At 44.3% G+C, this 25,538-nt stretch overlaps 1 pseudogene; it reads left to right on the forward strand.

Moving 5' to 3' along the window:
* The first annotated feature begins 3,903 nt into the window (after nt 1-3,903).
* On the forward strand, nt 3,904-6,259 carry LOC133235478 (C-C chemokine receptor type 1-like; annotated as a pseudogene).
* Nucleotides 6,260-25,538: the final 19,279 nt, after the last annotated feature.

A 25,538-nucleotide genomic window follows, 5' to 3' on the forward strand; every position in this document is an offset into this window, starting at 1 on the left:
CACACCTCCTGGACACAGTCCTCTGAAACCAGAGTAAGTGACACTTGTCTTTTCTGTGTTAGTTACTGGTGAGGGTCTTGTTGTTAGCATGTGGACAGTGTGGACTGCAGTCCTCCTATTGCAGGACATGACTTGTTTACCTGTCTGTCTTGTCAGAAGTGGAGAATTCTTCAAGGGCCAGTCAGATGCCTAAGGACCCAGCGATGTTTCTGAAGGGCAATGAATTGCATAGCAATACTGAGGATGCATGGATTTAAACAACTGGGTGCTCCGACATAACCTAAGGTGTTCTTTTTGTTTTGGGGGGAGATTATCTTTCTGCTAAAAACAGGATACTTTCTTTTACAATGGTTTCTGGTGAGTGATTAAGAAAGTCATCCCAGTATTAAGGTACTTTCTGCGGACAGTTATTCAAGACACTAACAACAGTCAATTTTCTCTATGGAAACAAAGCCCAAATGTGCCGTAAGAAGCAATTTTAGCAAAAAGGGTAAGATTAATCAGAGAAACAATTGCAGAGGCAAAGATGATTTGATACTGAGATATTTTCTGAAGAGGACTAGACACAAGGATCCTCAGAATTAGGACTGTGTGCTGTTTTAGGAGGAGGTAGGATCTCACCTGCTGGAAGGCAGGCAGCCATCCACGTGACCTCCTGGGGGAACATCCATTCTGTTCTAAAGAACAGGAAGGTCAGAGTTTCATTCTAAAGGTGCAGGAACACGGGGGCTACTTGGAGGCATCTACTTCAGCCTTTCCTCCAGTAGGTCTGGAGGGTCCTAGACTTTCAGGATTAGAAATCCCCTGAAGTTTGCACAGCCAACCACCAGGCTCTGTGCCCCTCACTGACCCTTAAGTCCCCATTCTGGCTCTAGGACAACTCTAGGCTATTCAGACTGAAGGGCATGGATGTGCTGGTAAGTGTTTATCAGCTAATTCTCCTGAGAAACGTGCCCTGATTCCTAGTGATGGCCGATTCCCATATGTAAATATTCCCATTCTGGTTGACTTTGAGTCACCAGCATGCTGGATGCAGAACAGCTGCACACGGCTGGCTCTTATGAACCAGTAGAAGCCAGCTCCTGCACCCCACCAGGCCTGGGCATCTTCCACCACCACAGACAGCCCTTTGTCTGTCCAGAGGCTTCACCAACTCCCAGGATAAAGGGTGCTGGCGCTGGACCACTGGGGCAACGGCCTGGGGCAGACGTTAGTAGCAGGCTGCAGACGGACTGGCACGTGACATGGCAACATGCTCCTTGGGTCTCGCCTCCGGGGCCTCACTCCAGGCCATCTCCCTTTAGGGACATGCCCAGGAGCTGTTTCTGGTGCCCAGCAAGTGGGGAATAGTGAACTGGCTTGAAGGTGGCAGTGGGTGTGAAGTGACTCTGTTCAGATGGCCCCTGACAGTGCTGACGCAGTTTGCCTCCACCTTTGCCAGCATTCCCCAGAAACTGGGCTCACGGGCTCAGCCTCGCACCCCTTGCTGTCGGTGCTGCCCCTGCTAACACAGTAAGCCTGAGAGCCCACCCAGAAGTGCTGACTGCCACGTGAAGTTGTCGGCACTGGCAGGGGCAGCAGAAATCAGAAATTGCCAGCACAGCTTGTTTAGTGAGTGGCAGCCTGGATTTCTCCAGAAAGAGGCTTGACTGGCTGTATGCAAGTTCAGAGATGGAGGAGAGAGCCCTAAGGATGGATTGGGTGGGAAATGACCGCCCCCCAGCCTGGGGGCCCAGCAGCACCTCACCCCCCTGTGCTTTAATCTCCGAATGCCACTGCAGAAATGTGAATTTTGTGAGCAGGAAGCATTCATTAAGCTCTGTGGAAGGAGGAGCACTGGACTCTCAAGATTTTATATGGGAATTATGATGTAGGTACCACTCACTTTACTGATCGATGTTTAGGTCAAATCAGTTAGATTGATGGCAGCATTTTGGAAAGTTCACAGTGCAGTGCAGATGGAAAGGACTGTCAATGTCCATCACTCTCAAGCAGAATTCATTTTCCAGATTAACTACAGACAGACCTGTAGGGAGAGGGGTACATTGGCAAGAATAGATTGAAATCTGGGATATTCCTGGTGGTGCTGGGCCTCAGAGCAGGGCACCTGCAGGGAAGGAAGTCCCCTCGTATTTACTGAGGACCTGATAATATCCAGGGGAAGGCTCAGACATTCCCATACATCAGCCTTGGAAGGTAAGGGTACTTTTCCACGTTATAGGTGAGGAATGAGGCTCAGGGCGGTAGGTTATTTATCCGAGGTCACAGAGCTGGTAGGTTATACAAAAGCTTGTGCTCTTTTGGGGAGGAGTCTTCAATAAGTGATTGGAAAGGATGGAAAGGAGAGCTGAAAAGCAGGGGCTGGGGATTTTCTGCAAAGGCAGGCTATCTAATGGTTTTTTGTTTGTTTTTGCTTTCTGGCAACCCTCGTTACAAATCTCCTATAATTTATTTTAGGAGAATTCCAGCCTCTGTCTGGTCCCTGTGTGACACTTCCTATCTTGAGGCTGTTTTGAGCCTTTCTTTCCTTGGAGCCCCCTCTTCTCCTTACCAGGTCAGCCCACTCCTCCCAGTCTGTGCTTCCCTTTGACTCCTCCTCGCAGCTGTCATGAAAGGTCTACAGAGTCACCTGGGTGACTACAGACGACTGTGTAACATGGGCCCGGCTGGTGGGGCAGGTCGGCCATCCAGTGTTTCAGCACCACGGCACTGTTTGTGTTTGGTGAATTTTACATTGCAGGTCATCCTTGGCCCTTCCTACCTAATGACAGTAGTGTCCCCCAGTCTTGGTGACAGGCAAATGCACATTGTCCTGTGCCCAGAGGGCACTGTATCCCTTCTAACTGAGATTCTTTTTCACCTCAAAAGCAAGAAAGATACCTTGCATCTGATGCAGTTCAAGATACAGGTAGTTTAACTCCAACATTAGTGTTTCTATTTAACTTTTTCTATAAAATAAGGTTTATCTAAAAGATTCTTTAAAACTTACAGCTATGACACCAATTCATGTGTTGCAAATGACACATTTTTTTTTTTTTCTTGCCTAGGTAGTAACAGCCTCATCTAGTGTAGCACCGTAGAAATTCTCCAATCATGATGAGCAAAATAGTTAGGGTAAACTTGTAGTTCATATTGAGTACTAGGAGGAATTGTTTTGAATGAGGAATGTAAGTGATCCTTAAGAAAAAACTTTTTGTTGTTATACTGTTTGATTCCTGTAATACAATGATATTAGGTGTGCCCTGAAAGAAAACAAAATGTTTGAAATCCAAAAACAAAGATTTTGGACTCTCAGGCAGGACTGATTTCCTTCCCAGCCTCCTCTGGGGACCCTACAGTTCAGAGTTACTGCCCTGATTGGAGGCAGGAAAGCCAGGGGTTTCAGGAATGGGCCTGAGAGTGGCACGCACCAGGGTTTGAGCTCCAGCTCTTGTTCTCAGCAGCTTTGTGTCCTGACTGCTCCCATCTTATGTGCCTTCACCTCTAAAATGGGGAATGACCATGGTGCCCCCTCAAGGGCTGTTTATCACTGAGCCCAACGCCGAGTCCGTGGGAAGCCCTCGGGAAGCCTTGGTCGTGAACACGCGTGAGGCCTCCCTTGTCCTCCCCTGTCTGCGCTCTCCGTCCTCTGGACGTCTCCTTCAGGGCACTCACTGCCAGAGCACTTGGGTTAGCGATGTGTGCACGCCCTGTTTGTTAGTGTGGTAGGCTACAGGCTGCATGAGGGCAGAGGACCTGGGTCTCCCTGGCTCCACAGGGCGTGGTACGCAGTACGCACTAGTAAGCAGCTGTCCAGGGGTTAAGGACGTGTACTCACTGCCTTGTCTTTGTTGTCCAGAGCCCACTGCCTCTAACAGCAAATACATACGGAAACATTTCCCTTGACCCGTGGGAGAAGCCAGGATGGAAACTTCAACCACCGCAAAGGACTATGACATGACCACGGAATACGACTATGGGGACATGACCCCATGCCAGAAGGCACAGGAGAGGGCTTTTGGGGCCCAGCTGCTGCCCCCCTTGTACTCGGTGGTGTTTGTCATTGGCCTGGTCGGCAACATCCTGGTGGTCCTGGTCCTCATGCAATACAAGAGGCTCAAAAGCATGACCAGCATCTACCTCCTCAACCTGGCCATTTCTGACCTCATCTTCCTCTTCACGCTGCCCTTCTGGATCGACTACAAGGTGAAGGATGACTGGATTTTCGGAGATGCCATGTGTAAGTTGCTCTTTGGGTTCTTTTTCTTGGGCTTGTACAGCGAGATCTTCTTCATCATCCTGCTGACCATCGACAGGTACCTGACTAACGTCCACCCCCAGTTTAAACGTCAGTGTTGGAACATTACCTCTGGTACTGTCACCAGCATTTTCATCTGGGTCCTGGCCATCTTGGCTTCTGTCCCCAGCTTGTACTTTTCCAAGACCCAGTGGTGGCTCACCCACTACACCTGCAGTCTTCATTTTCCTCCTGAAAGCCATGGAAGAAAGTGGAAGCAGTTCCTGGCTCTGAAACTGAACATCTTGGGGCTGATATTGCCTCTGTTGGTCATGACTGTCTGCTATGGACATATAAAGATTATAAAGATTATGCTCAGAACTTGGAATAAGAAGGCCAACATAATACGTCTGATTTTTGTCATCATGATCACCTTCTTTCTCTTTTGGGTGCCCTGCAATCTGACTGTGTTTCTGCTTTCCAGGATTCCCTGTGTGAGCACTGCAGCCAGCTGGACTTGGCCATTGAAGTGACAGAGGCAATTGCCTATGCACACTGCTGCACGAACCCCATAGTCTCTGTCCTTTTCTGCAGGAGGTACCGCAGGGTTCTATGGTACTTGCTCTATCAGCTGACTAAGTGTCCCTGCTTCCTCTACGAGGAGGCAGGAGAGGGTCAACTCCATGTCCATTACACAGGCAAGAAAGAACGCTGTTCTGTGTACAGACTCAGGCCCCTCAGGTCCATCAGGGACAAAGAAACCATAAGCTGCTAACATGCTGACGGGGGACGAGGCAGCTTGGGTCTCCCAGCCAGATTCTGACACCTGACCTGGAATTGTAGCCACATGGGGTTGAGGGAGCTCCAAGGTGTTCTAGACAAAATCACCATTAAGGTTGGATTTTTCTCAATGAACTTCTCTTTGGTGGAAAATGAGATGTATAGATGAGATGGTGGAAATGAATAAATGAAGTGGGACATCCCAGAAGACTGGGTCAAAGGATGACAGAGAAAGGCTTGGTACCAAAGAGAAGTTCAGACTGTTGAACAGTAGCATTTGTAAACCAGTCACTGAGCATCTGCTCAGTGATCTTGGAGATAGAGATTTCCATAGCTGCCTCCACTCCGAGCAGAGAAGCCAAGCAGGAGCCGGCAGCCACCTCTCACCTCCCTACCCCCACTCCTAGGGCAGCATTTAGGCTCCTGGAAACCCTGAGAAATCTAGAACTCCTGATGGAAGAACTTGACACCTAATAGGAAGTAGGATTGGGGAACTGCTTTTGGCAGTGAAGCTAAGAAAGCCCTTGGATGGAATGTTTATAGTCACTAAAATCAACAAATACAGGCAGCGGGCTAGACACAGACAAAATGTATAAACTGCTGTACTTCTTGAAATTGCCGTGGAACGGAAGTGGTCATTACTTCCTTTTACCATTCCTGTCTTCTGAATAGTTTTCAGAGTCTCCCTTCCCTGTCAGTTGAGGGATGCAGCAGTAATTTCTGACAGCTTCACTGCAGAAATCATTACCAGGCAGAAGGAGACAGGGTTGATTTTTCTTCCTCTGGACCTCCATCCAGACCTTGTAGCTGTATGGATCAGAGTTCTGGCTGCCACCTTGGGCTGATCAGCAGGACAGTGACCTGGTGTGCAGGGTTTGAGGCTGGCAGGGAGGGCAACATCTACCAGGAGGGGTGGGGACTCTGTCAGCGTAGGAAGTCGAGGACCACTTAAAGAAATGCATTTACCCTAAAGGTCCTTAACATCTGAGCTCTCATCTGAATTAAGATAGGACCTCTTGTCCATCATGCCTTTCTTCCTTTTCCCCTTAGATGTACATTTCTCTAAAAGTGATTTTCCCAGTTATAAAACTTGTTTCCAGAAAAGCTTAAAATCACAAAAGGAGAAAAAACAAACTTCAAAATTATTCATAATCCCCTACCCAGAGGCAGCACTGTACATTCTTTGATGGGTTAATATTTTCTTTTAGTTTTCTCTCTTCTGTACATGTTTTATGTTTACAAATAAGATGAACTTTGACTGTAGTTATTCTTCTACTGTTGTTTTTTTAAGTAGCAGTATGTGGGGATCACTTTCCCAGGCAATAAATCATTTCAGAGCATTGGTTTTGGGCCCAACACTGAGTTCTTCCACCGGAAGATACCATAATTCACTTTGGGTAAGTGACCTACCTAGACATACCTACCTTCCAAGAAGACATACAGATTTCCCAGAAATATATGAGTAAGTGCTCAGCATCACTGATCATCCTGGAAATGTTAAGTCAGAACCAGAGTAGGATATCGCCTCATACCTGTGAGAGTGTCTATTTTGAAATAAACAAGAGATTTCAAGAGTTTTGAGGATGTAGGGAAAAGGGAACCCTCGTGCACTGTTGGTGGGAATGTAAACGGGTGCAGTCACTGTGGAAACCAGTATGGAGGCTTCTTAAGAAATTAAAAATAGAGCTACTGTATGACCTAGCAATTCCACTTCTGTGTATGTAGTATCAGTTCAGTTCAGTTCAGTCGCTCAGTCGTGTCCGACTCTCTGCGACCCCATGAATTGCATCACGCCAGGCCTCCCTGTCCATCACCAACTCCCGGAGTTCAACGAAATCAAGTCATTATCTCAGTGAAATGTCTTGTTCTCCCATGTTTATTGCAGCATTACTCACAATAGTCTAGGTATGAAAACAGCCTAAGTGTCAGTGGATAAATGAATGGGAAGAATTGAATGACCAAGGCAGAAGTCCTATTCTAAGGTTCTTAATGTGTATTATTTTTTTCATCCCCCTCCCCATTTTTATTGTGGTAGAATACACTCACAATGTACCCTATTATTGATATTTAAGTTACAGTTAAGTGGTATTAAAAATACATTCTTCTAGTGTCTGTTATTACAATGTTGGCCTTTCCTATGGGCCAATTGATCTCTGAGAATCATGCTCACAGAGGATTCTTGTTAGAAATGTGACTTTCAGGGGCCTGTGTGGACTCTGGAAGGGCACTGGTGACTCTGGGAGATCTTGGTCAGATTCATCATGCACATCGGGGATTTCTCCTGGGGTTTTTCTGGTACCAGGAACATTCTGTCCTCCAGGTTGTAACCCCACATTAACACTTCATTGGTTAAATGAACTCATTTGTCCTTCCAATCTGCTGTGATCCAAGCATTAACATCAGAGGTGACACCAAGTCTGACACCTTCGTCCTCCACTCAGGGATCATCGTGTTATCTAATACAGCATTCCAGCAGAGGATGTGGTGTGGGAGCCCTCAGGGCCTCTCAGACACTGTGTGGAAAACACTCATGGAGATTCACAGGACATTACCGTCTCTAAGAAATACTCAGTGAGGAACAGGTTTAAATATGATTAACCTTCACTCTGCCAATGTAGTTTTAAAGTAGAAAAAAACTTTTCTCAAATAACACCTGTTATCATCCCTCAAAGATGCTTGCTCCTTGGAAGAAAAGCTATGACCAACCCAGACAGCATATTAGAAGGCAGAGACATTACTTTGCTAACAAAGGTCCGTCTAGTCAAAGCTATGGTTTTTGCAGTAGTCATGTATGGATGTGAGAACCGGACCATAAAGAAAGCTGAATATCAAAAAATTGATGCTTTGAACTGTGGTGTTGGAAAAGACTCTTGAGAGTCCCTTGGACTGTAAGGAGATCAAACCAGTCCATCCTAAAGGAGATCAGCCCTGGGTGTTCATTGGAAGGACTGATGCTGAAGCTGAAGCTCCAATACTTCGGCCACCTGATATGAAGAACTGACTCATTTGAAAAGACCCTGATGCTGGGAAAGATTGAAGGCAGGAGGAGAAGGGGACAACAGAGGATGAGATGGTTGGATGGCATCAGCAACTCAATGAACATGAGTTTGGGTAAACTCCGGGTGTTGGTGATGGACAGGGAGGCCTAGTGTGCTGCAGTTCATGGGTTTGCAAAGAGTCGGACACGACTGAGCGACTGAACTGAACTGATCATCCCTCAAGACTAGGGCTGGGTTGTAGAACACCAGGGGTGTTGGTCTGATGATCGGTCAGCACATGGGCAAAGCACAGTACAGTTGCCAACTGCCCACGGTCCATCCTGTCCTTTTGACAGCAGTCTCCATATCAACCCCTCGAGGTTGGTGGGGATGCTGGTGTTACCCCATGTGATCGATGAGGAGAGGAAGGGACTTGGCAGACACCACAGAGTGGTCAAAGGGCAGAGCTGGGCTCCACCCCAGAGTTTATTTCTTTATTTTTCAAAGTTTCTTTTTGAGGTGGACTATTTTTTCAATTCATTTTATTTCTTATTGAAGCAGAGTGGATTTACAGCATTGTGTTAGTTTCAGGTGCACAAGAAGGAGATTCAGTTATTCGTATGTATATTTTTTCACATTCTTTTCCATTATAGATTATGACAGGGTATTGAATAGAGTTCCCTGTGCTGTACAGTAGGACTTGTGTATCTATTTTATATGTATTTGTGTGTATCTAATTTTTTGAAGTTACCCTCTAAGCATTCATTTTCAAATTTGTTTTTAATTGGAGGATAATTGCTCTACAATGTTGTCTTGATTTCTGCTGTACAGCAGTGTGAATCACCTGTAAGTATACATACATCCCCTCCCTTTTGAACCTTCCTCCCACCTATCCCCATCTCACCCTTTTAGACTGACACAGAGCAGCGGGTTGAGGTCTCTGCTCACACAGCAGCTTCCCACTAGCTATCTCTCTTACACATGGTAGTCTATCTGTTTCAACGCTACTCTCTCAGTTTGTCCCACCCTGTCTTTCCTCCACTCTGTCCACAGTTCTGGTCTGTATTCCTCCCCTGAAAATAACTTCATCAGTACCATTTTTCTAGATTCCATGTATATGCATTATCATGTGTTGTTGTGCTTGTTTAGTCGCTAAATCATGTCTGACTCCTTTGCGACACCATGGATTGTAGCCTGCCAGGTTCCTCTGTCCATGGGATTTCCCAGGCAAGAATACCAGAATGGGTTGTCATTTCCTACTTCAGGGGATCTTCCCGACCCAGGGATGGAACCTATGTCTCGTGTCTCCTGTATTGACAGGCTAATTCTTACCACTGTACCACCTGGGAAACCCTAGTTTTGATATGCATGTCTCTAGTAATGAGTGATGTTGAGCATCTTTTCATGTGTTTATTGGCCATCTGTATGGCTTTGGAGAAATGTGTGTTTAGATCATTTGCCCATTTTTTGATTGGATTGTTTGTTTTTCTGACTTTGACCTGCATGTGCTACTTTTATATTTTGGAGATTAATCCTTTGTTATTTGCTTCAATTGCATATTTTCTTTGATTTTGAGGGTTGTCTTTTCATCTTGTTTATAGTTTCCTTTGCTTTTCAAAAGAGTTTAATTAGGTCCCATTTGTTTATTTTTGTTTTTATTTCCATTATTCTAGGAGGCAAGTCAAAGAGGATCTTCCTGCAATTTATGTCAATGAGTATTCTGCCTGTATTTTCCTCTAAGAGTTTTATAGTTTCTGGCCTTAAATTTAGGTATTTGATCCATTTCATCTGTAATCAGTGAGAGTTTTACTTCTTCTTTTCAAATCTTGATTCCTTTTATTTCTTTTTCTGTATGATGTGAAGAGGTGTTCCAATTTCATTACTTACATGAAGCTATCCAGTGTTGCCAGCAAAATACTTATTGAAGAGGTTGTCTTTTCTCCATTGCATATTCTTGCCTCCTTTGTCAAAGATAAGGTGCCCATAGGTGCACGGTTTTATCTCTGGGCTTTCTGTCTTGTTCCATTGATCTGTGTTTTTTGTTTTTTGTGCCAGTGCCATACTGTCTTGACTACTGTAGTTTTGTAGTATAGACTGAAGTCAGGAAGGTTGATTCCTCCAGCTCCTTTTTTCTTTCTGAAGATTAGCTTTGACTAATAGCTTTGGCTATTCAGGGACTTTTGTGTTTCCATCCAAATTATAAAGTTTTTTATTCTAGCTCTGTGAAAAATGCCACTGGTAATTAGATAGGGACTGCATTGAATCTGTAGAGTTTTTATGAAAAGTATAGTCTTTTTCATGATATTGATTCTCCCCGTTGAGGAACATGATATTAGCTGCTTTTGTTTGTGTTGTCTGAGTTCCTTCGTCAGTGTCTTACAGTTTTCTGCATACAGGTCTTTCGTCTCCTCAGGTAGATTTATTCCCAGGTATTTTATTCTTTTTGTTGCAATGGTGAATGGGATTGTTTCCTTAATTTCTCTTTCTGATTGTTTTGTTGTTAATGTATAGGAATGCAAAGTATTTCTGTGTATTGATTTTGTATGCTGTTGGTTTACTAAATTCATTGATTAGCTCTAATACTTTTCTGATGGTATCTTTATGGGTGTTCTATGTATAGTATGTCATCTGCAAACAGTGAGAGTTTTACTTCTTCTTTTCAAATCTGGATTCCTTTTATTTCTTTTTCCTCTCTGATTGCCATGGCTAGGACTGCCAAAGCTGGTTCTTTGAGATGATAAACAAAATTGACAGACCATTAGGCAGAGTCATCAAGAATAAAAGGAAGAAAAGTCAATAAGATTAAAAACAAAAAGGAGAGATTGCAACAGGCAATGCAGAAATACAAAGGATCATAAGAGATTATGAACAACTATATGCCAATAAAATAGAAAACCTGGAAGAAATTAGAAAATTCTTAGGAAAGTACAACCTTCCAAGACTGAGCCAGGAAGAAATAAGAAATTATGAAACAGACCAGTCACAGGCACTGAAATTGAAACTGTGATCAAAAATCTCCCACAAAAACAAAAACCAGGGGGCAGATGGCTTCACAGGTGAATTCTATCAAATGTTTAGAGACGAGCTCACTCCTATCCTTCTCAAACTCTTCCAAAAAATTTCAGAGGAAGGAACAGTCCCAAACTCTTCTACAAAGCCACCATCACCCTGATACCAACACCAGACAAAGATATAACAAGAAAAGAAAATTACAGGCCAATATCACTGATGAACATAGATGCAAAAATCCTCAACAAAATACTAACAAACAGAATCCAACAACACATTAAAGGAATCATACACCATGATCAAGTAGGGTTTATCCCAGGGATGCAAGGATTCTTCAGTCTATGTAGTCAGTCAATGTGATACACCATAGTAACAAATTGAAAAATAAACATCATATGATAATCTCAATGAAAAAAGTGAAGGTGTTAATCATTCTATTGTGTCTGACTGTTTGCAACCTCATGGACTGTATAGCCAGCCAGTCTCCTCTGTAGATGCATAAAAAGTTTTTGACAACATTTGACACCCATTTATGATAAAAACTCTTCAGCAAATGGACATACAAGGAACCTACCTCAACATAATAAAGGTCATATATGACAAACTCACCACAAACATCATTCTCAGTGGTGAAAAACTGAAAACACTCTTTTCTAAAATCAGGAACAAAAACAAAGTTTCCACTTTTGCCACTATTTTTCAACATAGTTTTGGAAGTCCTAGTCAGGGCAATCAGTAGATTCTTTTTTGAGTATGCCCAGAGTGCATTGAATTGAGGTTGAAAGTTTCCCCTCTGCCCAGTCAAGAATATATTCTTGAGTTATTTCAAAGGGTCCCCAAGTGGGTCCTCACATGTGTCCACAAGTCAGTCTGTTAGATGCTGTCACCACAGCACTTCTGCCGCCGCCTCGGCCAGCCCCGACTCAGTCTGCCTGAGAAGCCTCTTGCTAGCATCGTTGAAACCTTCACTAATGGGCTTTATTGTGAGGGTGCCAGCCCTCCAGGTCCCAGCGCTGGGCCAGGTAACTCACAGACAGTTCTGAGCCTACAGCCTACAATTCTTCAGACCTGCAAGAATCTCACAGTCCGTAATGAAAGCAGCTTAGTCCTCCAACATCGGGGCTCAGATGCAATTCAGGGAGCCAGACAGGGAAGAAAGACCACATCACCCTCCAGCCTCCTTTTCTGTCCTCCTCACCACCCCTGAGTCAATTAAATTTATTCTCTGTCCTCCCTTAGAAAATAAAGGTGCTTGCGATCATAAGTCAATGACAGCAAACATTTGATGAGGCAACCAGAGAGATGATGAAGTATTTCATGCATTAGCAGTATCTGGGTGCAAAAGTCAGACAGCCCAAGTGCCCTGTCCCGTAGTTGCTGCAGCTCACTAGCCCACCTCCTGTGGACATTGTGACCTTCAGGGCACAGAGGTCGTTAGGTCTGGCGTCTCAGTTGAAAGTCACATTGGGTTGTTCCTGGATTATCCGCCAAAAGCTAAGAGAAAAAGCCATCCTCCTGGGTGATTTGGCATCCTCCTTGGCAGTCTAGAATAGGGCACCTCCCAGAGCCTCTACATTCCCCATCTTTAGAGAAGGCACAACCTCTCTGGCATCAGACACAGCCATGGACTCCTTCCTTCTCCCACTCCTCCAGGCTTCCACCAACAGATTACTATGGCGGAGTCCCATTTCCTTTGGTGTCCTAGTTCTTCCTTTCCACTGTGATTATAAAGACATTTATTAGAGAATACTTTATTCCTCAGGTCCCTTAATGAAGTCCAGATTCTGTTTGTTTTATACAGACATATGGATGTGCAGTTCTTTGTGCACATCTTCCTTTGTGCAGATCTTCCTGAGTCCACACAACTCAGTTTGCATGTCATCTTCAGCTACTTCCATAGAAAAAGTTTAATAACTCAGTACCCTATGCAGTCTAGAAGATATAATACTGAAGGAATTTGCAAGCCTGCACTGCCAGTCAATGTGCCTACATCAGATAAACCAACTTCTCTTATTCTAAAACAGGGAAGGTGGCTCCAGAAGCAATCTGCTCTCTGACCTCCTCACACGTGTCCCACGTCTCATACCTGGAGCAGTTGGAGCAAAGACCATAAATCTAAAAAATAATACTAGTAGGCGAAATACTTAGTCATTGGTCCTCCCCAAGACTTCTACCTTCTGTATATTCACAGAAATTGCCTTTAGCCCCAGCTCTGGATTATGCCCAAAGCTATTGCTAATGAAGCTTTGCACATGGACAGTTTGCTATATTTTATAGCATTTATATAAATTGGCAATTTTTGCTCATTTCATGAACTATGAGATGCGAGTAAGGGGATTGGTATTAATAGTATCTGCGTTTTACAGATGAAGGAAATGAGAAATCAAGAGTTTGCCAAGGTGTCCCAGTTGAGCAGAATCACTCTGGTTGATCATAACCATTTATCTTCTCTTATATGATCATGTTTAATCTGGAACCATTTCCTACTTTGAATTCGGCTATTTTGAGTTAAGTAGACATATCATTACATTATAGATGGGTATTCAATATATTATGTTACTTTAACATTTACCAAGATGTAAGGATACATCAATGCCTTTAATTTGTAAGCCTTATCTGAATTTTAGCCAATGATTTCTGCAAGAAATGTGAGCCAGAAAACAGTATTCTAGGTTTCTTCTGTAAATACTGATAAATTTTAGTCACATAAATGACTGGGAGGTACTCACATAACTGAAATAAGGTCCCCCAGAGCTTGACAGAGTGGAAGAATGACTTGAATAAAGGTTGAGTTACCTGGTACTAGGCCTGGCTCTGTCATTAACTCACTTTCATGCCCACCTCCTTTCCTTATTCAGATAATAAAAGAGGAAAATCCAATTCAATAAGTATTTATCAGGCAGGGGCTTACTGTGGACATTTAACATATGACATTTAATTTAAACCTCACTGCACTCCAAACATTCCATTTTACAGAAGAGAGGGCCAGTGTCAGGGAAATAAGAAAGGGGCAAGGCAAGGTCATGTTTCTTTCCGTGTACAAAGCCCTGCTTGCTGTTAAGAAACCTGTAAAGATGAAAGAGATAGAGTTCCTCTCCTGAAAGTGCTTTCAAAATAGCAAAAGTGAACACATGCACAGTCAGTGAGGAGGGAGGCGCCAGTTAATAAGGAGAAGCAAGCGCTGCAAGAAATGGTGCCGAAGGCAAGGGAAGCCTGTCAGAGGGAGAAATCACTTCTGCCTCTCATGGGTGGGTGAGGGTCAGGTGCTGATTTATCTTCAGAGTAGATTTTAATGTGTATATCTAAGGGAGATTATGAGTTTCAACAAGCAAAAATGTGGCAGTAAGACATTCTGGGTGCAGGTAGCATCAGTAAGACAGTGATGATAAAACTCGGGGTGTGTGCAGGACTCAACCAGCAGGTCGGTGCGGATGGAACACAAGCCCTGGTGACTCAGAGTGTCCCCTCCGGACCTGCTCCATCCCTGTTAGCAGGGAGCTCCCTAGAAATGCAGGCTGTCAGGTCCCACTCCAAATGGATTGCAGTCTGCACAGGTGATTCATGTGCAGAAGGAATAAAGGCAAGTCACACAGAAAGGTAGCTTCTGATCAGATCCATAGAAGCTGCAGAATGTATTGGTTTGATGAGGCCTTGGAGCGAGACAGGGGGTCCGTGCCTGCTCTGCCTGCAGCTCCATCACTGTGCAACTGTGGGATCTCTGGCAAAGTTACTTCAACTTTATTTAAGCTACCTGTGGCCTCATAAGATTTTTTTTAATGGACTTTATTTTTTAGAGCAGTTGCAAGTTCACAGCAAAACCCAGGAGAAAGGACAGAGTTCCCTTCCCGTTCACCCACTGCCCCCAAACACCCTCACCCTCCCCTATTATCGTCATCCCCCAAACAGTGTCACAGCTGTTGAACCTACTACAGTGACTCATCATCACCCAAAGTCCCTAGTTTATAATAGGCTATACTTTTGGTGTTGTACAGTCTAATGAATTTAGGTAAATGAGTAATAATATGTGTCCATCACAATGGTGTCATTTTCATAACCCTAAAAATTGCTCTTCAAAAGGTGCTCTGCCTTTGCATTTTTTCTCCCTAATCCCTGGCAACTGCTGATCTTTTTACTGTCTCCATAGTTTTGCCTTTTTCAGAAGGTCATGCTTTGGAATCATACAATATGTACCCTTGTCAGATTGGCTTATTTCGCTTAGTAATATGTATTTAAGCTTCTTTTCATGGCCTGGATAGCTCATTTATTTTCAGTGCTGAATAATATTTCATTGTCTGGATGTATCACAGTCTGTTTATTCATTCACCCACTGAAGGGCATCTCAGTTTCTTCTATGTTTGGCAGTTGTAAATAACACTGCTCTAAAAATCTGGGTACAAGTATTGAAAATTTTTTTTTTCAGTTTTCATACCTTTTATTGAAGTATAGTTGATTTACAATGTTATGTTAATTTCTGCTATACAGCAAAGTGATTCCGTTCTATACACATTCTTTTTTTAAAATATTCTTTTCTATTATGGTTCATCACAGAATATTGAGTATAGTTCTTGGTGGTATAGAGTGAAAGTGAAAATCACCCAGTTGTGTCCAACTCTTGGTGGACTATACAGTCCATGGAATTCTCCAGGCCAGAATACTGGAGTGGGTAGCTTTTCCCTTCTCCAGGGGATCTTCCCAACCCAGGAATCGAACTGGGGTCTCCTGCATTGCGGGCAGTTCTTTATCAACTGAGCTATGAGGGAACCCCAGTGCTATAGAGTAGTACCTTGTTTATGTGCTCTCTATATAAAAGCTTGTATCTGCCAACCCAGCCTCCCACTGCATCCCTCTTTCAAGCCCCCTTGGCAACCACCAGTCTGTTCTGTGTCTGTGATTCTGTTTCTGTTTCATAGATAGGCTCATTTGTGTTGTATTTTAGATTCCACATCTAACGTGTTAAACTAGGGACAGAACCTAGGTTCCTTGCATTGTCTTCAGATTCTTAACCACTGAACCACCAGCGGGTCCACTACTGGCTTTTTCATCTTTGCTTTAATATATAGAAAATCCTTCTTACTCAGCTACTTATGATTTACAACATTTTGCTAGTTTATGTCTGTGGGTAAACTTATAGTATTTTTCTTTTCTCTCTGTTTTCAGAGAGAATTTCTATTTCATAGAAATAAAGAGAATCTAGAGAAGAAAATTACATTTCAGTATTAAACTGTTGTGGATCATGAAGCTTTGTATGTACTGAGGCTTTGTATTTATTATCTCTGTCCGGGATGGCTCCTTGTTGCTGTGTTACATTATTATAAAGTTTAATTGAATTAGTAAAAGAATATTCTAAGCTTGTTTCTAAGTCTGATCACAGTAATTTTCTTTGGATAAAGACCAAATGTCTTGTGACCTGCAGCTAGGAGATTATGTACACTGGAAAAGATATCATTTAACAAACTATCTCCAAGCTAAGTAAAAAGGACCTTATAGGTACTCTTGACTAGCACATGTGCAACAAAACTGAAGGGAATTGACTCTTAATTCCGTATTTCCCATTTAAGAAGGGCGTCCACATAGGATTATCTATAGAAAAGACTGTTAACCCCAAAGGATACCCACACCAGATGAAACGGAGACAACAGCAGTAGAAGACAGCTGACATATAAGTGTGGACCAGGACTGTGAGAATTAGCCAACCAGTTCAGTTGCTCTGTTTACTGAATGTTTGTCTTCCTGTCATCATGGAAAGTTATTTTACTTCTAAGCATACTTAGACCCCAATGTTCAGGATGAAAAGAAAATTCTGTAGTGAAGTTGTCACAGAGTATAACTATTCATGACATGTATCACTGTTTATTTTAAGTCTATTGCTAAAAGCACATGTATGTTATATGACAATTAAGTGCAAGTGATAAATGCATAGCCTGCAAAGCATTTCCCCATTAATATGCCTCTGAGTTTGTTAATGATATCTGATTAGTTTTCCCCCAACATGGAGAACTAGGGGAAAAAAAGAGGCCTAGCATCAAGGTGCATGAATGGACCCAGAGGAGGCAACTTGGCCACTTTGGCAATGTTGGGAAACTATTTTGATTATCAGTGATGTTTATGGAAAGATTTGCAATTAAAGGGGGGAAAATGATGGAAGAAAATTTCATATGTTGCGGTATGGGGAAATTGTTCTGACTTGTACATGATTGAATTTGAACTTCAGGCGAATCAGACCAGCCTTTTGTGGCCTATTAAACATGCTTTAGCCATTAAAAAATTACATTTAAAAAATTGAAATGAAATAACTATGATTCATACATCCCAAGTGGAACTACATGGCTATTATGAATGTGTGTTCAGACACGTTTCTAAGTTACTGAAAACCTGAATTCTCTAAACTTGATCATACTTCACAACACCATCAACCGTCTTCTAAACCATATGTACTAGCAGCTGCCAACTGCACCCATATGGTCTCAATGTCCTCTTTTTAAGTATGAAAACTCCTACTTTAAAAATAGTAGTAGCAAATGAGACAGCTCAAGCTATATAGCCACTGAGCAAAAGGCTACTTGGTTACTAAATATATAAGTAAAAAGTAAACACTCCAAAACTTAATTTCCTGATTGCCATCTAAAATACCACTCTTTTAAAAAATATTTCGAAGGTGTTATTTAAACGTTTTCTTCATTGTAATACATCTAATAATTTTGAATGTTTCTCCATGTGCTACAACAAAGCAATCAAAGATAGAGGTAATGTTTTCTGAATAAGAAGTATTGATGCTAAGCTTGAAACTTAGGATTCTTTTCAGCTCTGTCCCTTCCCCAAATTAGGCAGGACTATGCCCTCAGGTCAGTAGGAAGTAACCAGAGCGGTTTATCAACCCATTCTCTCAAAAAGTTGGGGAAAATGGAAACAAAGGGAACTAAAATTGAGTTTCCTTACCAAGTTTATGATTAACCTCTCAATCTAAAACTTTGTTCCCTTTCTTGTTCTCTGTCATCAAGACTGAGGAATCTAAAGCTTTATTTCCTTTTCTGTTCTCAGTCCTCAAGACTGAGGAGTATCAAAGAAAAAGGGAGGTTAAACAAGCCTCTGTGTCCTTGAAATAAAATGCTGACTAAAGAAAGTGCTGCACTGAATAGGCCAGTAAATTTGGAAAACTCAGCAGTGGCCACAGGACTGGAAAAGGTCAGTTTTCATTCCAATCCCAAAGAAAGGCAATGCCAAAGGATGTTCAAGCTACTGCACAATTGCATTCATATCACATGCTAGTAAAGTAATGCTCAAAATTCTCCAAGCCAGGCTTCAGCAATACGTGAACCGTGAACTTCCAGATGTTCAAGCTGGTATTAGGAAAGGCAGAGGAACCAGAGATCAAATTGCCAACATCCGCTGGATCATGGAAAAACCAAAAGAGTTCCAGAAACATATCTATTTCTACTTTATTGACTATGCCAAAACCTTTGACTTTGTGGATCACATAAACTGTGGAAAATTCTGAAAGAGATGGGAATACCAGACCACCTGACCTGCCTCTTGAGAAACCTGTATGCAGGTCAGGAAGCAAGAGTTAGAACTGGACATGGAACAACAGACTGGTTCCAGATGGGGAAAGGAGTACGTCAAGGCTGTATATTGTCACCTTATTTAACTTATATGCAGAATACATCATGAGAAACGCGGGGCTGGAAGAAGCACAAACTGGAATCAAGATTGCCAGGAGAAATATCAATAACCTCAGATATGCAGATGACACCACCCTTATGGCAGAAAGTGAAGAGGAGCTAAAAAGCCTCTTGATGAAAGTGAAAGAGGAGAGTGAAAAAGTTGGTTTAAAGCTCAACATTCAGAAAACTAAGATCATGGCATCTGGTCCCATCACTTCATGGCAAATAGATGGGGGGAAACAGTGGAAACAGTGTCAGACTTTATTTTGGGGGGCTCCAGAATCACTGTAGATGGTGACTGCAGCCATGAAATTAAAAGATGCTTGCTCCTTGGAAGGAAAGTTATGACCAACCTAGATAGCATATTAAAAAGCAGAGACATTACTGTGCCAACAAAGGTCCATTTAGTCAAGGCTATGGTTTTTCCAGTAGTCGTGTGAGAAGTTGGACTGTGAAGAAAGCTGAGCACCAAAGAATTGATGCTTTTGAACTGTGGTGTTGGAGAAGACTCTTGAGAGTCCCTTGGACAGCAAGGAGATCCAACTAGTCCATCCTTAAGCAGATCAGTCCTGAGTGTTCATTGGAAGGACTGATGTTGAAGCTGAAACTCCAGTACTTTGGCTACTCGATGCGAGGAGCTGACTCATTTGAAAAGACCCTGATGCTGGGAAAGTTTGAAGGCAGGAGGAGAAGGGAACGACAGAGGATGAGATGGTTGGATGGCATCACCGACTCAATGGAGATGAGTTTGAGTAGACTCCGGGAGTTGGTGATGGACAGGGAGGCCTGGCATGCTGTGGTCCATGGGGTCACAAAGAGTCGGACATGACTGAGCGACTGAACTGAACTGAAAGAGTTAATGACCAACATTAATGATCAACAAAGAGTTAATGATCTTCAATGTGAAGATGTAGAAATGAAAAATGACTGTTGAACTGGGGAACTGGTAACAGTTTAGACTATCATTCTACAACATAGCAGATCACCAAACTCACAGTTCACTGGTAAGAACATGGACCCTAGACTGGCTGAAACCAGAAGGGTGAAGACGCTTGAAACTTCACTTTGTTGCCAACCACTAATCATCTACAAGCTGCTTACTCCCTGCTCCTTGAACACTGTACAAATTCTCACTACCCTCTCCAGAAGCTTCCCACAGTCTTGAGGGCATTAGCATGTTGTGACCTGCTTTGCCTGGCAAAGCAATAAAATCTCTTTTCTACTTCACCCAAAACTCTACCTCTGTGTTTCCCTTTGGCACCAGTGAACAGAGGCCATTTTGGCAACACAACCCCTGGTCCTCTGCCTACTTCTCTGATAGACTCCAACTCACTGTCTATAGTCTCAGATTAAGTGTAGGTGTCTCTGCAGAGCACTCTGGACCCCTCCCACCTTCCTCTGGTGCATCTTTTGAACCCAAGGAGATGTCTCCCCCACTAGACTGTGACCTTCTAGACAAGAGTGTCTCACACTGGGATGTGCGAAGAAATCCTTGGGGAGGCTAGTAAAAAATGCAGATACTCCTCTGTAGGCCTAGGGACGCAAATACAGACGCATGAGAGTCTGTATTTCTGATAAGCACTCAGGTTTTACCATCACACTTTAAAGGGCAAGGGTCTAGCCAGGATTCTCAGACTCTAGGACCAGTAAGAAGCATGTGGAAGACTTGTTCAACCATATCTTCTGGATCCAACACCCCCACATCCTGAGATTCTGCAGGTCAGAGGATGGCGTCTGATAATCTTCATTACCACCAAGCTCCCAGGCAATGTCTGCTGTAGCCAGCCCACAGATCTGACTTGAGTTAACACTAGATCCAGGCATTGCCTAACTCATATTTGACTGTGTGGATCACAATAAACAGTGGCAAATTCTGAAAGAGATGGGAATACCAGACTACCTGACCTGCCTCTTGAGAAATCTGTATGCAGATCAGGAAGCAACAATTAGAACTGGACATGGAACAATAGACTGGTTCCAAATAGGAAAAGGAGTATGTCAAGGCTGTATATTGTCACCCTGCTTATTTAACTTATATGCAGAGTACATCATGAGAAACGCTGGACTGGAAGAAACACAAGCTGGAATCAAGATTGCCGGGAGAAATATTAATAACCTCAGAAATGCAGATGACACCACCCTTATAGCAGAAAGTGAAGAGGAGCTAAAAAGCCTCTTGATGAAAGTGAAAGAGGAGAGTGAAAAAGTTGGTTTAAAGCTCAACATTCAGAAAACGAAGATCATGGCATCCGGTCCCATCACTTCATGGGAAATAGATAGAGAAACAGTGGAAACAGTGTCAGACTTTATTTTTTTGGACTCCAAAATCACTGCAGATGGTGACTGCAGCCATGAAATTAAAAGACGCTTACTCCTTGGAAGGAAAGTTATGACCAACCTAGATAGCATATTCAAAAGCAGAGACATTACTTTGCCAAAAAAGATCCGTCTAGTCAAGGCTATGGTTTTTCCTGTGGTCATGTATGGATGTGAGAGTTGGACTGTGAAGAAAGCTGAGCGCTGAAGAATTGATGCTTTGGAACTGTGGTGTTGGAGAAGACTCTTGAGAGTCCCTTGGACTGCAAGGAGATCCAACCAGTCCATTCTGAAGGAGATCAGCCCTGGGATTTCTTTGGAAGGAATGATGCTAAAGCTGAAACTCCAGTACTTTGGCTACCTCATGTGAAAGAGTTGACTCATTGGAAAAGACTCTGATGCTGGGAGGGATTGGGGGCAGCAGGAAAAGGGGACGACAGAGGATGAGATGGCTGGATGGCATCACTGACTCAATGGACGTGAGTCTCAGTGAATTCCGGGAGTTGGTGATGCACAGGGAGGCCTGGCGTGCTGCGATTCATGGGGTCGCAGAGAGTCGGACACGACTGAACAACTGACTGAACTGAACTGAACAGACAAAGGGGCATCCCAGATGGTGCTAGTGGTAAAGAACCCACCTGCCAATGCAGGAGACATAAGAAATATGGGTTCCATCCCTTAGTGCAATGGCAACCCACTCCAGTATTCTTATCTGGAGAATCCCCATGGACAGAGGAGGCTGGTGGGCTACAGTCCATAGGGTTGCAAAGAGTCAGACACAACTGAAGCAACTTAGCACACACAACAGGCAAGGAAAGAGGGCATTTGGTAGACATGTGAGAAATGAGATGGAAGGGAATGAATACCAGCATGCAGCAACCATGAATTAGAGCTCTCAGAGCAGATAGAGTTGGTGGGTGCATATGTGTACATGTGACGGTCTGCAGCTTAGATCTGAGGTACAAAGAAAGGATCATACTCACCGTCTTCATTCCCTCCTGAGTTCCCGCCTAGCAGTGAGCCAGCACCCAGTGCTTGTAGGTACTGTTTCAGGGAACTGTCACCGGCTGGTTAGCAGCCCTTGGCATCTGCTTTCGTGGGCTCAGTGGCCATGCTCTGGGCTCTATGGACAGGAACCACCCCCAGAGGCCCCTGTATTGAAGTAGGTTGTGGAGAGGAAGAAAGAGGCTGGGAGGAGATACAGTGCTCCCCCTTTGTTCATAGCCTCTCAAATCCTGCCCCCCAGTGTCTGCTTCCTGCTGAGCAGCTCCCTGAGGCAGAAGAACTACAGAGAGGGGCTGACCCCTTCCCTGTCACTGTTGCCTAGCCCTACCCAGGGAGGCCAGGTGGAGGGACTGTCTCCTGGTTTCACTGCCGAGAATCCAGCTCCCAAGTGGATGTTTTCTTACAAAATAGCTGCGAGCTTCCTTGTTTCTAAGAACCAACAACAGGAAGAGACAGCACTTTTTGTTAGATGTCATCATGCCTGGATGAGCTCAGCCATCTCGTGGCCGTGAGCAGCGCTGATCCATGTGTGTTAGAAAGATGGTAGTGCCCTGGGTCCTGGATAAACTGCAGAGCTGTTGCTAATGTGCTCTCTGGGTATCTGGACTGTAAATTTCTTGCAATTTAGCCATTCAGAAATGCTTACTGTGGGACTCCTGGCAGTCCAGTGTTTAAGAGTCCACCCTCCCCATGCAGGAGGCACAGGTTCCATCCCTGGTGAGGGAACTAAGATCCCACATGTTGCAGACCATGGCCAAAAAATGCTTCTTGAGCACCTGCTGTGTGGGGCTACAGCAGTGGACAAAAGAGGGAACATTCCTCAGGAAGCTGTCATTACATTGAGAGAAACTGGACAACAACTACATATTAAATATATGTAACCCAGAAAGTAATAAGTAAATCTGGGAAGGGGGTCATTGACTTCTAAGGTGGGAGAAGAGGAGATTCAATTTTAATAAGATGGTTAGAGAACACCTCCTGAGAAAGCATTGCACGCGTGTAGAAATGAAGGAGGTGAGGGAGCAGGCTTCCCGGGCATGTGGGGGAGGGGCATCTTGGCAGAGGAAACAGCACATGCAAGGGCGCTGAGGTGGAAAGGCACCTGGCGTGTTCAGAGGCACCCTGGGAGGCAGTTTAGCTGGAATGGAGTGAGCGAAGGAGAAACTAATAGATGAAGTCAGAGAGGGGAGGAGGGAGGTGGTGAACCGCCTTGCAGGCCAATGTAAGGACTTGGAGGAGGTGTGCCTGACCTGAAGTAACCCTTGAGGAATCCCTCCAGGTGCTGTATTGGAAAGAGACTGTGGTCTTGCTTGGTTTGGACCAAACTGGGGCCAGTGGGTAAAGCAAGAAGGGATTGAAGTCTTTGTATGTTGAAAGTGGAGTCAACAGATTCTGCAAAAAGATTGCAGGTCAGGTTCCAAAGAGTGGATTCAAGTGATACTCCAAGGTTTTGGTGGCTTCCATCAGAAGAATGGAGCTGCCATTTACCCCCAGGTGTGGATGACAGCGACAATAAAATTTGGAGAGAAGATCAGGAATTCTATTTGAAAAGCTTTTGAGAAAACCAGGTGGAGACATTGAGCAGAGTGTTGGGTGTGAGCCTAGATTTGAGGGAGCTGGGCAGGCTGGAGATATACATTTGGGCCTCTTCAGAGTAGATATGACATTTTCAGCCATGAGAGAGAATAGAGCCATCAAAGGTGTGACTGTAGATTGGGAGGAGAGGGGTTCAAGGACCACGGCCTGGTGCATGCCAGGAAAGAAGCCGGAAGATTGAGCAGAAACCAGCAGCGGGAACTGACAAGGGGCTGCCTGAGAAACGAGGGAAAAGCCAGGAGACCGGGATCCTGCACACACAGAGAAAGAGTATCAAGAAGAGGGAGCAACAATGGTTTCAAATGTGCTGAGCTGTCAGGTCCAGTGCAGCCTGAGATCTGACCATTGGATTTAGCCACAGGAAGGTCACTGATGACCCTGACGAAATCACTGGGGGCTAGGGGAGAGCAGGTTCTAGAAACTGGGGTGAAGTGGAGTTGGATGCAAATAAAGACAGCTCTTTTGAGTATTGCAAAGAACTGTGCAGAAATGAATCAGTAATTAGATGAACTTCCCTGGTGGTCCAGTGGCTGAGACTATTTGCTCCCAATGCAGGAGGCCCAGGTTTGATCCCTGGCGAGTGAACTAGATTATGTATGCCACAACTTACAGATCCTGCAATGAAGATCCCATGTGCCACAACTGTGAATCAGCACAGTGGAATAAATAAAATATTTTTAAAAAGAAATGCATCAGTAAATAGAATTGAAAGTGGAATCAAGGGAGACTTTGCTAACTTGTTTGTTTCTTTACTTATTTGTTTCAGATCAAATAAGAGCTTTGTGTGTATACTGATGGGAATAATCTGGCAGACAGAAAAAAACTGGTGATACTGGAGACGATGACTAGAATGATGCCCTCGTGCTGATGAGAGAGGATGTGATCCTGGGCAGCGTGGACGAGATGGGCTTGGAGCATGGAGAATCCATCCGCATGGCAGGAGGGAGGCAGGTAGAAGGGCCAGAGAAGGGTGGATGGGAAGGGAGGTGGGATGTGTAAACAGTCTCTTCTGAGCCTTCTGTCTTCTCACTGACGTGGGGAACAAGGTCATCAGCTAAGACTGAGGATGATGGAGGTGGTGCTGGAGGTTCAGGGAAAAGGCAGAAAGTGTGACATAATGTCTAAGACGGGGAAAGCCATTGATGGGCATGAGGGACCCTGTGCATGTGGCCATCAGTAATTTAGGGGAGTCCCAGTCAGTTCCATTGTGTGGTTTCCTCCAGCCACGTTCAACTTCACAGTGCCAGTGGGGATTCGGATCTGATCAGGACTGGGTTTGTGCCAGGTGGACACAACCAGATCAGAAAAGAGTGAAGGCATTGAGGATGTGTGTACGGGAGGGACTGTGACGATGGCCCCTGGACTCTAAGGTGATGGAAGTAAGGGCACGAGGAGGCTGAGGGTCAGGAGAAACTGACACGTCAGTGGTTACACTGGAGTCAAAGCACCACTGGAGCTGAGATGCTCGAGGAGTGAGAAGGAAAGGTGGGCGGGGCGCGAGGGGCTGGGGTGTCAGGACCCGAGAACCCCTGGAGCTGAGACGCTGGAGGAGTGAGAAGTCAAGGTGGGCGGGGCGCGAGGGGCTAGGGTGTCGGGACCCAAGAACCCCTGGAGCTGAGATGCTCGAGGAGTGAGGAGTAAAGGTGGATGGGGCGCGAGGGGCTGGGGTGTTGGGACCCGAGACAGAAAGGACACAGATGTCGATGATGGTAAAATCCCAGGATTAGGGAGGATCAATGGAGTGAGAGGCTAAGGATAGGGCAAGACAGGCCCATCAGAGGACAGGAATTCCAGGAACCCTGGATGAGGGAGCTAGAGGAAGCTGTGCTTTTGGTAGAAGATAAATATGGCTTCAGAGCCCTTCCATCTCAGTACACACTGGCTTTTACAATGTGACTTTATTTCTTCCCCTGAAAAGGCAGATTCTATTTCCTGACTGCCTTGTCTGTGGCTTGGCTCTGTGACTTGCTGTGAGTG

Source organism: Bos javanicus, chromosome 22 (genome assembly GCF_032452875.1).
Source record: "Bos javanicus breed banteng chromosome 22, ARS-OSU_banteng_1.0, whole genome shotgun sequence".
In the NCBI taxonomy this organism is placed as follows: Eukaryota; Metazoa; Chordata; class Mammalia; order Artiodactyla; family Bovidae; genus Bos; species Bos javanicus.